The sequence below is a fragment of the Sarcophilus harrisii genome, chromosome 4, assembly GCF_902635505.1.
Source record: "Sarcophilus harrisii chromosome 4, mSarHar1.11, whole genome shotgun sequence".
In the NCBI taxonomy this organism is placed as follows: domain Eukaryota; kingdom Metazoa; phylum Chordata; class Mammalia; order Dasyuromorphia; family Dasyuridae; genus Sarcophilus; species Sarcophilus harrisii.
In genome coordinates this window covers 173,611,486-173,627,612 of record NC_045429.1, presented here as the reverse complement: position 1 = coordinate 173,627,612, position 16,127 = coordinate 173,611,486, and the positions used below count along the sequence as shown (strand labels likewise).

Here is a 16,127-nt window from a genome sequence, read left to right as displayed (position 1 = left end):
TAGAATGATTCCCCGGTCTTGGAATTTGGAATGTGAAATGTAATGAAGATAAATATAAAGTTCTACACTTGGATCTGAGAAATTTACACCATTAATTCTAATTGGAGAAACCAAGATTAGACAAAAATTCGTTTTTTGAAAAAGACCCATTGGTGTTGGATTTCAAACACAATATAAATCAAGTATTATTGAATCTCAAAAACAAAATCTAATGGGATCTCAAGTGGATGAAAAATAGCATGCAAAATAAGGGAAATGTGGATACTCTGCTATAATCACACAGTGGTATTATATTTGATTCTTGACTCATTTTAGGAAGGATATTAACAAGTTGTAGGGTATATAATGGAGAGCAGACAGGGTGGTCCAAGTATTTTAAACTGTATCAAATTAATATTGATTGTAGCAACTTGAGAGAGTTAACAAGGAAAAGAAAAAAAAAAAAACCTTAGGGGGAATATGATTACTGTCTTCAAGTATTTAAATTAGTACCATGTAGAATAGTGGTTACATTTGTTTTACTTGGACTCAGAAGTCAAATCTAGGAGTAATTGGTAGAACTTGCAAGAATATTTCAATTTCATGTATTGAAAATTTCCCTAACAGTCTGGGTTGTCCAAAAGTCAAATGGTCTGCCTCAGATGATCTTCCATTGTAGCCACAATTATCACTTGTCAACAGATGGCCTTAATCCTTTCTTTTCTCCTACACAAATTATGTCTTCTCTATTTTTCCCCTGGATAACATACAAATTGTTCTGTGAAAATGACACCAATTGGTGGTGAGAATGGTCTTGATTTCTTTTTCTCTAAGGGACATCATGCATTCAACCTTTCTGCCCTTCACCAGACACAGCTCAGTTAATTCATATACCCATTAAATAAATAGAAAAAACGGAAAGAACATTAATTATATATTAAATAATCTCCAATTATTTAAAAAGCTCAAACTAATATTTGAGGACAAATTATTTGCCCGACATCATGTTCCGTTTTAATGCCGTTAACAGTCTTGGAATCACATTAGCACTGCTACCAAGGTAACTCATGGGATATATTAAATGAATACTACCTTCCTCCTTTGTTTTCATATTAGTGAAAAGTGATTCTTAGTATAATTACACATTATCAAACCTAGAAGGATTTGGCAGCTAAGAATTATGACAATAGTGTTACATTATTAACAGAAGTGTCTTTCTAATTGCCATTTTTTATAAGACTCAAAAAATTTTAGTGATAAAAGGGAACTTAGACATCACTGTGCACAACCTCCTCCTTTTGTAGATAAAGGAAAAAAATATGTCCAAGATAGAAGTGTTTTATCCACAGAAGTGAAGTCAAACAGTAGCCTCTGGAAAAACTAAGGACAGAATCTAGGAAATAACTTTCATATGTGTATGCATAAGAGTGGCTAGGTGGGGTAGTGGATGGTGTCAAGTCTGAAATCAGAAAATGACAAATCACTCCTGCATCATTAACCAAAAAACAAAATCTCAAATGGGGTCACAAAGGACTGGAAATGACTAAAAAACTACTGAAAAATATACTTTGGCCTCTGGCTTTTTTCTAATTTTTCTCTCCTTGATATGTTACTCAGCATCCTCAACTCTTTATTTTATCTATTTAAAAAAAAACTAATTAAGGTTTTATTTAATTATTTTATTTAATGTAATAACATTTAATTATTCATCATTCTAACAGTAGGGTTAATGATATACATAGATGAGGGGAAATGCATAAAAATAACATGAATTACTGAAAAAGAACATGGGTTTTTGGGTCAGAGGCCCTGAATTTAAATTCTCACCTGAGTAGCTATATGTATGTCATTGGCCACTAATTTTCCTTTTATAATCTCAATTTCTCATGAATAAAACTATGACTTTTGTAACAGGCCACAGATAGTGGGGGAACTTTGGGTGAGGTATAAGACCCTCCAACCCAGCCAGGGAACCTGTTGACAATGTCTGGTTTGGCTCCCTATCACATCTGGAGGTGTCTCAGCCTTCCTGAAAAGTCAGGGGGGCATGACAACGTATGTTGTAATTTAAGCAGAGTTATACTAAGTGCCAAGGAAACATCTGTACACAATAACAAGTTGGTTATGTGGTCTCACATGCACAGTATATAGTTAGTACATCTGCAGTGTGCTATAGTTATGTAAGGGTATTTTGAATAAACAAATTCCTATTTTAACCATCGTTGTGAATTCTATCTCTTTACTCTTCACCAATGATCAAGGTTCGGGCTGGTACCAAAGACCTCCAATGAGTAGTTCCAGACAGACTTTAGTTTTTAAAGCCTCAAACAAAAATATTAAATTTGATAAAAGGAAGATACAGGGCCATCACTCTCAAGGTCCTTAAAAGATCCCTTCAAGTCTTAATCAACATCTCTAAACTAAAAAAAAAAAAAATTCCATCCACCAATTTATCCTATTTTACATTAAATTAGACCTTATATTCCTAAAGTAACTGAGTTTTGATGATTTTTAAAATAATATTATTAACTTCTTGTTTTCTGTTTTGCATTAATTTCTAATGTTGAAAGACTATTTTCATCATAGTAAGAAAGAGTCAGCCAGATTATGGCTTGACAAAGAAATCTGTGGACTTGTTTCTACTACTTTATTATAAATATTTTTAGAAGAAAAAAAATGCATTTCTGTTGCCAACAGCTATCTTACAAATAATTTTTTGAACATAATCTATTTGTAATTTGGCATTTTCTTTTATATCAACTTAAGCAAGTAACTATCATAATTATGATTCTTTATCATATATTATTCAAGAACATTCAAATGGAAATAATGATCCTGAGAAAAGTCAGTCTAATGCTATTTTTCTTTTATATTCAATGGTCTATAAACTATCAAAAACGTGCAATACAATAACTGTTCTTTATGTTTGAAAAAAAAAGTTTTAGGATATATATATTTAGGATATTTTGTACTCAGTGAAAGGATCCTCACTATGATTGCACTAGCAGGCAGGATGATAAAGATGTCTTATTTTATTTTGACATGATTTTGGTTCTTCTATTAGATCTTTATATTTTCAAATCTCTTTAATCCATGCAACTGAGAGACTTTGATGTCATCTACTAAAATGTTTTTAAATTGTGAAAAATTAATGGGTAAATGTCCTTAATTAGGGGTAATAGGTCTGTTATGATCATGATTGGATTCTGGTAAACTTGATTGGCTGAATTCTCATAGATATTTTGAGGTTTGCATTTGTAGTATAGCATCCCAATAGAATTCCCATGCCTTAAGCACCAGACTATTCAAAGTCTGTTCGTTCAGAACAAAACTATTTATTAGAAACATGCTTAGTGACTCCTAAAATAAAACCATACCACATGGTGATAAAGGAAGCCAATGAAGCCAACATAAAAAGTCCGTAAGACCTCAGAAACCTTCTTCTCAATCTTTAGATATACCTGAATCTATAGATATATTTTATGTTAGTCTGCCTGAAGCCAAAATTCCTTCAAACTGTCTGGCATCCTTTCCGCATTGTCCAGACTGACGGTAATACTGTGGAAGAGAGGAGAATGTGGACGGAGGAATTAACTTAAGCTGGTGGCTCTCATATCACTGCATGCCGGCACACGTTTATTGGAATTTGTTATCTGTGAATCCATGAAATTAAATTGCTTCGGATAGCTTCTAGGTCATGTCTTGATAGGTGTTATATTTTTCAGCCTGAAGTGATGTGTGTTACACAGTTTCTACTATTTTTCTGAATTTTATGTATTGATGAATGAGTCGAGACTCCTTAAGGATGACCCATCTTTAATTTCAAGAGGCAACGGCCTTATTTTGAATTGTCAATATAAATCCCTCTTTTTTTTGCTTCTTTATTTCTGCATGCCTTAGCCACTTATTTGACACTTCTTTTTCAATTACGTTAATGCTATTTAAAATTATTCAGTCTATTTCAAAGGTTAGATCCAGGGGTAAAATACATTCAGTTGCATTCAAGAAATCCAGTAGCATATACTTGTCAATAGCCTTCATTTTCACTCCATGAAATGGCATATGCTTCTTCTTAAAGTATTTGCATGTTTTTGACTTGTTAGCTCTCTTCCTGTTTCCTATCTGTAACAATATTGTTACTATACATGTCCTTGTATGACAGACCATATATTTTGTTAATATTTTCGAGTTTTCCTCAGAATGGTTTTCAAATCAGTGATGGTACAGTTACAATCCCACAATTTTAAGTCTGAAAATAGGTAGTTTTTAATTCCTGTAAATACTTTCTTCGCACTGAACTCTGATTTCAGCAATTTTCTTAATATATTTAGACACTAATTTCTCTTTTATAGCTTTATGCTCAATGTGTCTTGCCTGGAAAAGAGTAAAGTATTTTTAGATTTTGCTATTGTCCATTGTTTCAACATGACTTTTAGATTCATATTTAAAGCACTCATGCCTTATTTTAAGTTGGTGCACACTGTGTATTTTAAAATTTCTGAAATCCTCACATTTGTATATATTATGATCATCTTTTTTACCCAATCTGGGTTTTTCCTGGCAATGATACTGGAGTAGTTTGTCATTGTGTTCTCCAGCTTATTTTGTAAATGAGAAAGCTGAGACAAATGGGATTAAGTGACTTGCTCAGGATTATACAGCTAGTAAGTATCTGAGGCCAGATTTGAACTCAAGGTGAGTCTTCCTGTACAAATCACCATATCAAATATCAAACTTTTATATGCACTGAAAACATTAAATTTTTAAAAATCATGTTTTTATATCCACTTTTCCATTTGCCTAAGGAAAAGTAAATTGCATTAGATTAAGTGAAAAAACTTTAATTTTTCAGAATTATTTTATATTCAGGATATAATGTTCCTAACCTTATCCCAGAATCTAATTTTTCCAGACAAAAGTAGTCCTCAATCCTAATTGGGAAGTGAGGGGAGTATGTAACAGAGCTCCCAAGACATCATGTAGCCATGGCTGATGGGAGACTATGCTCTAAGGCCTAAGGGGAGTTCACATGCCTTGCAGCTATTATCTGAAAGAAATTTCCATCTGGTAGTTTTCTGTTGTATCAATTATTCATGCTAACTAGATACTAAGCTCAGTAGTTTATATGTTGCTTAAATACCAAAAGTGGTATAGATATACTTCCAATTTCAATATCTTAAAACAAAGTTCTGGTTTCCCTTCCAAGTCATAGCTCTGATTTATCTTTATCCAATCCAGGCTGGATGACCCCAGAGTTATGATTAGCAGTCTTATGAAAGGTTCAAGCATTCTACCAACTTGTTTTACTCTATATAAATGCTATATTCCATTGTTATCTAAGATAATCCATGCCCCATTATGGAAAGAAATCTCTGAATTATAAGTATCCTGAGTTAATTATAAGTAGTAGGAAAATATGTGTCTTTCACATGTATAAAAATTACCTTTAAAAACCATTTTTTACTTTAACAGAAACATATAAAATGGATATTTCTTTGTGGAAGAAACATACTTTAATGTAACTTTTATTATTTCAATTTGTTCAACTAAAGTTAAAGGCAATTTATAAAGAAAACATAGGGCTTTTTCTTCAGTTGTGTAACAGTTTCATACTGAACTCCTGAGCCAGAAATGTAAGAAAATCTATTGTCCAATTTGTCTGTATAGTGCCAATATTGTCTATGTGGTCAGCAAAGGAAAACAACCAATCAAGTGATGTGATGAAGTCCCAGACATAGAATTGAATCCACTATCTTTACTGAATTAAGCCTGATACATTTGCCAGTCAAATCAGTGAAAACTTTTGTCCATAAATATTGTCCATAAATACATATAGGAAATTCACCAAAAAACATATTTATAGAAATCAGTTTCCTCGCCATAATTTAGAAGTAAAAAGCAAGCAAATAACAGACCTCATGGATGAAGATTATTCAGTTATTGATACTGCAGCTTAGAAATTAAGAAATAGTAAATTGTGGAGTTTTTCTTCTTTTATGTAATAGTTCTTCTGGGAGCAGGTTTCTTGAGGAGGTTTTCTGGAGGCAGCCTTAGTTTTCAGTTCAGATCAATAATCACCCCAAATGCAGCCAGATGATAAAATGCAAACGTTTATTTTCTCTTTCCAAAATAGTCCGGTTAGTTTTTCTTAGAAGTCTATCTTTCTGCTTGGTTCCAAGAGCTCTCTCCAAATGTCTACAAATCCAAAGGTTTGTCCTTCAGCCTCCAGCCAGCACAAAGGTGGAAAATGGAATGAATCTCTTGTCTCCTTGCCTCGGTTTGGGCAGCTTTCTGGAGAGCCTTTCAGACCAGCCTTGGTCTCAGTGGGGGAAGTGCAGGAGCCCAGCCACTACAGTGGTGTGAGATGAAGTGAATCTGGTTGTGCCTCCAAGAGAAGGCTTCTCTCTGAACTAACTTGATGCTCCCCTCTCAATCTTTTTAGCCGAACTCCCGACTGAGCCTCTGCCTGCATCTTATATATCATCTCCCAAAGGTTAACTCCTCCTCTAAGAGAGTGGGATTATGGGATCTGAGAGTGGGATTACGGGTTTCCTCCCAGCGTACTCTCTGGCCCTACAAGCTTCTTGCTTATATGAGCTCTCTAAAGGTGTGAACACAAGCAGTTATACTTAGTACCTTGTTTCTTCTGGCCCATAACATCTCCTTATAAGATCAGATCAATCATACTGAACCATGCTAAATTAGATGATTATTGTCTCTATCAACTCTAATGACTTTACACTTTGTAAGGATTCTAACAGTAAGTTGTTTTAGATAAAGAGTTCACTTTGGGTTCAAGAACTAGATTCAAATTTCACTTCTTTTTCATACTAGTTTTGTGACATAGACTGGTTTTCTAATTTCTAAATATCCTAGGCAGTTCTCAAAGACTTTAAGTTGAAGCTAAGTGTTGGCCTTATTTACTTTCCTCACTGTAATTTCTAGACCAATAAAATGGCAGATATAATTCCTATCACACTCAAAAGTTGTTATTTCTTATGCCCTCTAATTTAAAAATTGCATATGTACTTTATGTTAAACATGCCCCTAAAGTTTAGTCCTTGGGGTAATGAATAGTTATTTTCTTACATTTTCCATTGAGGGAGAGAATAAACTTTCAAAGATGTAGTTCACATAAAAGGTCTAGCTCCACTGCTAATTGGCTACTTTTTAACTTCTCTGAAAAAGCAGATTCTTTATCTGCAAAACCAGAAGATTGGTCTAGATGATCTTTCAAGTCCTTAGCTTCCCAAAAATGTTCGTTCTCCTAAAATTCTTCAAAATAATGATGAAAGTTTGATGTAATCTTGCCTAGGTAAATGAGACATTCAAAGGCTCATAATGGGGGTGGTATGAACAAGTACATTAGTTAAATATCTAACTCCTGTGATCACATTAAATAATATGATATATATATATATATATATATATATATATATGTTGCTTTTGATAGAAAAATATTTATTTTGTATATACATATATATGTTTACATAATATATTCAACTATCAATCATCTTAAATGCTCTTTATTTCCTACACATGCATTTTCTATGTGTAGAGATAGATATAGATATGTATATATATATAATACATATATATATATATATACACATGCACATACTCTTATGTGAATAATGCAAATGAATAATGGACTATGAATCTAGAAAAGTTTGGGGAAAGAATTTGATCTGGTCTTTGCCTTTAGGCATGTCACTATTGGAAGAAAGTAAAAATCTCAGTCCTGGGTCTTGGCTGAAGAGGGACCGAAGAACTGAGTCTGGTTAATTTTCTTTAATCTCCACATGTTACAGTATTACAGGAGTAAAACTGATTTAGGGAAGAAGAGACATGCATTTAGTGGATGCTCAGTAACCATTGGGTGCTTAGTAAACATTTATCTAATTGAATTGATAGAAGTATAAAAAGGAGAGACAAAAGACACCAAATAAGATGGAGGAGATGGTTTAGCCTAGGTATTTGATACGCAGGGTGATTCAAATCTTCCCAACTCCATCATAATTCAGTCTTCACCAATAATTTTGGAGGTTCCTAAAACTACTCTTTAACTTTAGGTTGCATGTCTTAGATATCCAGATGACTGAAAAATAGCAATATTAATCAGTTAAAATACTATACCTAATTCTCAAAGATGCATTATCTTGCTAGCTATGGACAAAGAATATGTAACTAAGAGCTAGCAAAATGATGATGATGTTAGTAATTCATGTTATTAAATGTCAGGGTAAAACCATTCTAACAATTGTTTGCCATTAGTTGCATTTTAGATTAATTGGGGCAGATTAATTTTTTGTTCTGTTGTTCTTTCCAGTTTGGAGTGAAACTGAGATCACTGTTCATGTTGCTCATCCATCAAAAACCTTGACCTTGAAATAAAATAGCAGACTCTCCTCAGGAGAGAACTTGAAAATGAAAGTTAAAATAGATCTTCTCAATGGCATACAACAGCTTCATCTAATGAGATATGCAGTATGAGATGCCATTTTGTTCACTAGTTTGGAATTTTTCTCTAGTTTATATAAGTTACCAAATATAGGATTCAACTACAGTCAGAATCCTGAATGTGCATGGGAAGGGGGGAATTTGGCTTTTTAAAAATGCATTTTTCAAGGCAATTAAGCAAAGCCAACTGTTTTACAATTATTCTTTTTTTCTCACTGTCTAATATACCTTAAAATATAAAAAAATTTATGTCTATAGACGCAATCCTGAAAAGAGGGGAAAAAATTCCACACTTATAATAATAGCAGACGGGTGTGAGTAATCACCCAAACTCATGTATTCTATTATTAGGAAGAGATAGACTTGTCCTTACTAGGACCAAAAAAAAAAAAAAAAAAAAAGAAAAGAAAAGAAAAAAACACCATAATGATTCAGAGACTATCCTTAGATACTACCAAGTAACAAATGTCAAATTACTGGTTGAAAATCCCTTAACTTTAGATAGTATAAAAATGTATTTTTTGAGAATTTTATAAGTACTTGTATTAAAAATTCTACTTACAGACTTATGGTGAGGTAGAGATTTTATTTGTCTCTGTTTCTGTAACTGTCTCTCTCTTTTCTTTCTCTGTCTCTGTCTCTCTCTGTCTCTCTCTGTCTCTCTCTGTCTCTCTCTCTCTCTCTCTCTCTCTCGCTTCATCCCTCCCTCCTTTCCTTCCTCCTTTCTCTCTCAATAACTCTGGAGTCTATGTTTGATTGATGCTAACTAGCTGTGTGATCTCGGGCAAATTATTTTATTTCTCTGGTCTCACTTTAAGTATCTAAAAGAAATAGACCAATAATCAATCAACATTGACTTTTTAAGTGCTAGCTAAATATCAGATACTAAATAACAGATAACAGGTGTTAAAAGCTTGGGATATAAATACAAAATGATCTTCAATTTTTCCAATAGAGAGACCACATGTTCTCAGATAAAAACATGATATGTCCATGGTAAAATACACAGTATTAGAGAGAGAGCACTAACAAGTAGAGGAATCAGGGAGAAATTCTTAAAGGAAGAGACATTTGAAATAAGACTTGAAAGGAACCAGGAATTTCAGGAGGCAGAGCTGAGAAGGAAGAACATTTCTATCATGAAAGATTATCTAAAAATATGAATATCTCATGTTGTCTGGAATAGTGGTGCTAGTGGTAGGAGATAATCTGTTATTATTTTATTACTATGCTATCCCATTGTTTGTGTTTGCTTTTAATTGTATCCTTAATATTACTATTGAAAGTAAACATATTGGCGAGGGCTTATAAATTATTGTTTAAAAAGGATTCTGACTTATAAAGTATGCAGAAGGTGGGGTAGCTTACAGGGAGACCATAAGTGAAGGCAGTCCCATTTTCTCTAATCAGGTAAAAAAAAATGTATGTTTTCCCTAAATTATTCAGCTTGTTTATTTTTTTTTAATTCTTCAAATAATTGGCCAGATGTAGTCCCATAGAATATAACTATTTTCAGACCTTCCCCAGTTTTACTCAAAATTTTAAGGGAGAGATAAAATTCTTTATTAGCCACTTTTCAGTTTCGATCCTCTTAGAAGCTAAAAAATGAATTTATTAGTAATCAGTGATACAAATAGGCTCAGCATATTTCTGAAAAACAAGGTTCACATCCTAAGGCAAGACACAATTATACTATTACAATAAATCCATGGTGACATTTTGAACCAAACTGAAAATATGACATTTTTAGAAAATATTAAGTTGTAGGAACAGATTGCTTTAGTCAGGCTTCTATGAAAGGTGACTCATGTTATGCTTTTGGATAATTTAATTGCAATCTCATAATTCTAGAAAAAACACATGAGGAATATTGTTTCTCCCCTTAGAACTTTACCTTTTGCACAAGTACTAAAGTGGAACTCAGTAAACTCTTTTTGAGAATAAAGAATTTGTCATAGCTATCACCCTTTTTATTTTAAATACATGATAGTATTTTTTTTGGTTAGCCATAATAATAATTCCATATTTTAGTTATATTTTTAATTATCTAACAATATGGATGATATGTTTTCAGAAAAGTACTATTAGGAAAAGAAAACAAAAATAAAGAAAAAAAGTATTTGAATTAGATGACCTTGGATTATAGATTGGAACTAGATGGTTATATCTAATATCTGAGACTTCTTAAATAGTGGTTTAAGACCTTAATCCACTATTTAAGAAGTCTCAGGGGTTAAGAAGACCTCAGGGGTCAGGATAATTATATCAGGGGTTCTTAATTATTTCTTTGATATCTGTGAGAAATTTCATTTGGTGTATTCTGCCTGACCTCCCTTCCTCTTAGGAGATATAAAAACAACATAAAATCTAATTGACCTATGAATAATAACAATAATGGTAATATTAATAACTAATAATTATTTATGATAATATTAATAACTAATGTTTATTTAGCTCTTCAAAGCTAATAAAACACTTTGTAAATATTGTCTCATTTTCATGTGTTCATGTATTATCTTCATTTACAACAACACTGAAAAGCAAGTGCTACAATTTTCACTGTTTCACAAATGCATTGACTGAGGCAGATGAAGGTTAAGTGAGTTTCTCAAGATCATACAACTGTAAGTGTCTAATGCAGAATTTGAACTGATATCTTCTTGATTCTAGGTCTAGCACTCTGTCTACTAGGCTACCTAAACAATTCTGTTTGAAAAAAAATTGATTCTTCTTTAGGCATGCAAAAGATTTCTTGATGGGAAGGATATCTTAACAGACCATAATCAAAATAGCTTTATGACCCTTTATAGAAATAAAAATATCATATAAAAAGTAGTTCATTTTAATTCTATTATTACTCCCTCCTCCCCTGCCCTGGTATATTTGATCACTTTATTCCTAGTCCAGATGGTGAACTCTTTAAACTGCTGCCAAAATAGAATGATACAGTATGTACATATGGCAAACTGAATATATGCAAGAAATGCAATATGGTCCATCCAGACATTAATCGAGCCAAATTTACCCAGTGTTATAACAATAACTTGTGCCTATAACATAGTGACATATTGCAATTTTTTTAAATGCCTAATGTGAGTGCATTTCAAATAATACTGTGTATTCATTTAAAAAGGTGTTTTAAGATATACATTTAATTTCAAAACAAGATGGTCCATTCTATAATATAACCCTCACTGGCATTGTCTATTTGCCAGTGTTTCGCCTTCATGGTCAAGGTCTCAGGATCTAGGTCCAATCCCAATCTACCATAACCTTGGTAGAAGATAATACATCAAGTATTTCTCTTGCTTTTATAAGATGTAGCTTCAAAAGTCAATCCTGTGAACTGTGTTTTAAATATTAAAAGAAAGCTGTTATGATCCTATTTCATTTATTTCTTTGTAGCCTGTGGCATACTAGGCAACCATGGGCTCGAAAGCAGGAATAAGCCTTGTGATTTATTTTCATTTCTAATTGATTTTAGTTTTAACAAAAAATGAACATATTCATTGGAATAGATTATATTTCTGATTGGCTTACACTCAAAGGATTCTGCTAATGAGCTACATTTTTTGGTTAGCCATAATAATAATTCTATATTTTAGTTATATATTTAATTATCTAACATTCTGGAGGATATGTTTCAGAAAAATACTATTAGGAAACGAAAACAAAAATAAAGAAAAAAGTATTTGAATTAGATGATCTTGGGTCATAGATTAGAATTAGATGCTTATATATATTTGAGACTTCCTAAATAGTGGCTTAAAGTTAGATATAACCTGATCAAAACAGAAAGTAGGTAACAAGGACTATGTGACTCTTGTGGTAAATTGTATAGTGGAGGTAGCCTCCTTTATCACTTTAAGATTTAGAAGCTTTTCAAGCACCATAGAGAAAGAAAGGAATTCTACTACTTCTCTTTCTCCCAAAAGAGCACTCTACACCATTTTTAATGGGCTTTTCACACTTTTTTAAATTTTTATCTTACAAACACTGAATTTCAAAAATTTATTTATTTAATATTTTCCTCAGTTACATTTAAAACAATTTTTTAAATTTGTTTTTTTTTAATTTAAAAACTTTTTGAGTTCCATGTTCTCTTCCTTATTCCTGCTATCAATTAAGAAACCACATGTGAAGTTATGCAAAACATTTCCCAAAAAAGCTATATTGTTAAGGAAAACAGATATTCCATCCTAATGGGAAAAAAAAAAACTTCAAGAAAAAATAAAGTTTTTAAAAAAGAGAGGGAGAGAAGAGAGGAGGTGAGAGAAAGGAGGGAAGAGAGACAGACGGACAGACAGACAGAATAAAAGAAAGGGGAGTAGAGGGAGGGAAGGAGCAAGAACATGTTTCATTCTGTATTCATACACAAAGAGTTCCTACTGTGGGTATGGATAGCATTTTTCACCAGAAGTCCTTGAGAGTAGTCATTGATCATCGAATTGCTGAGAATAGCAAAACCATGTGCACTTGGTCATCCCAAAACATTGCTTTTATTTTATATCCAGCACATATCACTTTGCTTGAGTTCATGGAGAACTTTCCAGGGATTTTTCCAAGAGTATCCTCCCCATTTTTCCAATAGAACAAAAATATTCCATCACAAATACATTCCACAGTTTATTCCCCAATTGCCCAATTAAGGGACATTCCTTCAATTTCCATTGTTTTTTTGCTCTGAAAAGAGAGCTGCTATAAATATATTTTGTACATATAGACAGATCATTTTCCTTTTTTTAAAAAAAATCTCTTTTGGTATTCATGACAAGTAGCAGTGTTGTTAGGTCAAAGGATATGCATGAATGTATGAATAGACATAGATCATATGTTTTGATCATTTATCAACAGGGCATGACTTTTATTTTTTTTTTAATTTGACTCAGTTTCCTCTATGGTTGAAAAATGAGGCCTTATCAGTGAAAGTTGCTTCAAAATTCTTTTTAAAATTACTCTTCCTATCTCCCCCATTTATTATCTTTCTCCTTTCACCGTCTCTTCTTTTGCCCATAAACAGTGGGCAGTATTTTTGACCATTCCCTTACCCAATATATTCTCTCTCATCACCTTCCCCCCTACCCATATTCCATTCCCCTCTGATTTTCCTTCAAGGCAAAATAAATTTCTGTACCTATACTGAGGGTGTATGTTATTTCTTCTTTGAGTCAATTCTAATGAGAGTAAGATTCACTCACTTATCTTCTCCTCTGGAAAAGCTTTTTCTTGTTCCCTTTTAATGACAGATAATTTATACCATTCAATTTCTCCCTTTCTTATCTTGGTAATTTCATCATTTCTTAGACATTATCCCTTCATATTCAATTCACACCTGTGCCCTCTGTCTACATAAAACTATTTCTAACTATATATACTCCCAAAATAATCAGAAAGTTCTGAGTAGGAATGTAAACAGTAAACCATATTAAATCCCTTATGATATCTCTTTCTTGATTACCTCCTTGTGCTTCTCCAGAATTCTGTATTTGATAATCAGATTTCCCATTCAGCTTTGATCTTTTCATCATGAATGCTTGAAAATTCTCTATTACATTGAATGACCATCTTTTCCTCTGAAGATTGTACTCAGTTTTGCTGGTAGGTAATTCTTGATTGTAATCCTAGCTCCATTGCTCTCTAGAATATTATATTCCAAGCCTACCAGTTCATTAATGTAGAAGTTACTAAATCTTGTGTTATCCTGTGTCTTCACTATACTGTGATTGTTTCTTTCTGGATGCTTACAATATTTTATGCTTGACCTAGGAGTTCCAGAATTTAGCTATAATATTCCTGGGAGTTTTCATTTTAGGATCTTTTTTAGAAGATAATTGGTATATTCTTTCCATTTTTATTTTACCCTCTGGATCTAGAATATCAGAACAATTTTCCCAGATAATTTCTTGAAAGATAATGAGCAGGGTCTTTTTTTTTTTTTTTTTTTTTTGGCCATAATTTTCAGGTAGACCAATAATTTTTAAATTACCTCTCCTGTATCTATTTTCCAAATAAGTTTTACCAATGAGAAATTTCACGTTTTTTCTGTTTTTTTCCTTTAAAAATGTTTTGCTTTTTTGTATTTTAATTTCTTTCTTATAAAGGCAGTGGCTTCCATTTTTAAAGGAATTATTTTCCTCAATGAGTTTTTGTACTTCCTTTCCTATTTGGCCAATTTTTTTTTTTCTTTTTAAGGAATTCTTATTAGTTTTGTATAATTCCTTTTGCACCATTCTCAATTCTCTTCTCATTTTTCCCTCTATCTCTCTTACTTAATGTTCATAATCTCTTTTGAGCCCTTCTATGACCTGAGACTAATTCTTATTTTTCTTGGAAGCTTTTGATATAGCAGATTTGACTTAGTTTTCTTCTGAATGTATGTTTTGTTCTTCCTTTTCACCATAGTAACTTTCTATGGTCCAAAGCTTTTCTTGTTGTTATTGTCTTTCATTTTCCTAACCTATTGCTCAGCTTTTACTTTTTTCTTAAAGTCAGATTTTATTTCCAGAGTAGAGGATGCACTATCTCAAGCTCTTTTCCGAGATCCTTCTAGGAACTTGACCAAAAGTCTCTTTTCTGCTCTGAAAGTGTTAGAAGTGTCCCTGGCCCACTGTAGTGTGCTAAATGTCTGCTGCTTCTGGAACTGGCACTGGGGCTGCACAGGAGCCAGGCTGGGACAGGGCCAAGGCTGGGCCTGAATCCAGGACTGGGGCTGCACTGGATTGTGTGCTGGACTCTCATGTTCTTGCTACAAACCTTTTCTGCTGACCTTCCAAGTCCTCTGGTATCTCTGGGGTAAGAGATCTAGAAGCTACCACCACTGATTCAGAAGTTCTGCTTTGTTGACTTTAAGGTCAAGACCTGGACTGAGCTGGAGTAACCAGTGCTGGGGCAGCCTGCCCTGAGAGCTCACCTCCCATTCTGGTTCCACAGACCTTTTCTGCTGACCTCCCAGGTAGTCTTTGATATCTCTGGGTTAGAAGCCACCAGTGCTAATGTAGATTCTGAGAACCCTAGATCTATAAACAATTTTACTGGTGGGGAGCCAGGACTGGGGCTTATTGACTTTCTAAGTTGTCTTCAGCTGGAAAAAGTTCTACTCCATCTTTCTGGGTGTTCTGATACTCTAAAATTTGTTTAGAGTCATTATTTAAAGGAATTTGGAGTTGTTTGGGCAAGAGATTGGGTGAGTTTTCTGCCTTTATTCTGCCATTTTGACTCTGCCTCCTGTTAACAAACATTTAAATATTATACCCATTTCATTAGAAGTATCATAACAAAATAACACAAAGCCATTTGTATCATAACAAAAAACATAGAGCCATTCATACATCAATGATATGTGACTTGGCAGTTTAGAATATCTTCTAATCAGTAAGATATAAGCCCATGTGTAAATAATGTTTAATTCTTATTATATGACAGTCCCCAACTATACAGTCTCAGATCCTCATTCATGGTATTCACTGGTTTATTAAAATATTTGGAAACTATTCAGACACTAAAATGCATGCTAACTTTAAATGCTTTAGTGAAGCAAAAAATTATAGTTTTGTCTCAAAGGTAATAATACATTGAAATTGATGTGTTGAGAGTCTAGCTCTCTTGCAATTAATTATAGGATAATTTTATAATAATTTCTTAATTTAATAAATTCAAAAAAATTTTCTTTTAAAATAGATACTTGCCAT

At 32.9% G+C, this 16,127-nt stretch overlaps 1 pseudogene; it reads left to right on the top strand.

Annotated features, from left to right (window-relative positions):
* The first annotated feature begins 983 nt into the window (after positions 1-983).
* Positions 984-16,127, top strand: part of LOC111720681 — a 45,200-nt pseudogene continuing 30,056 nt past the window's right edge.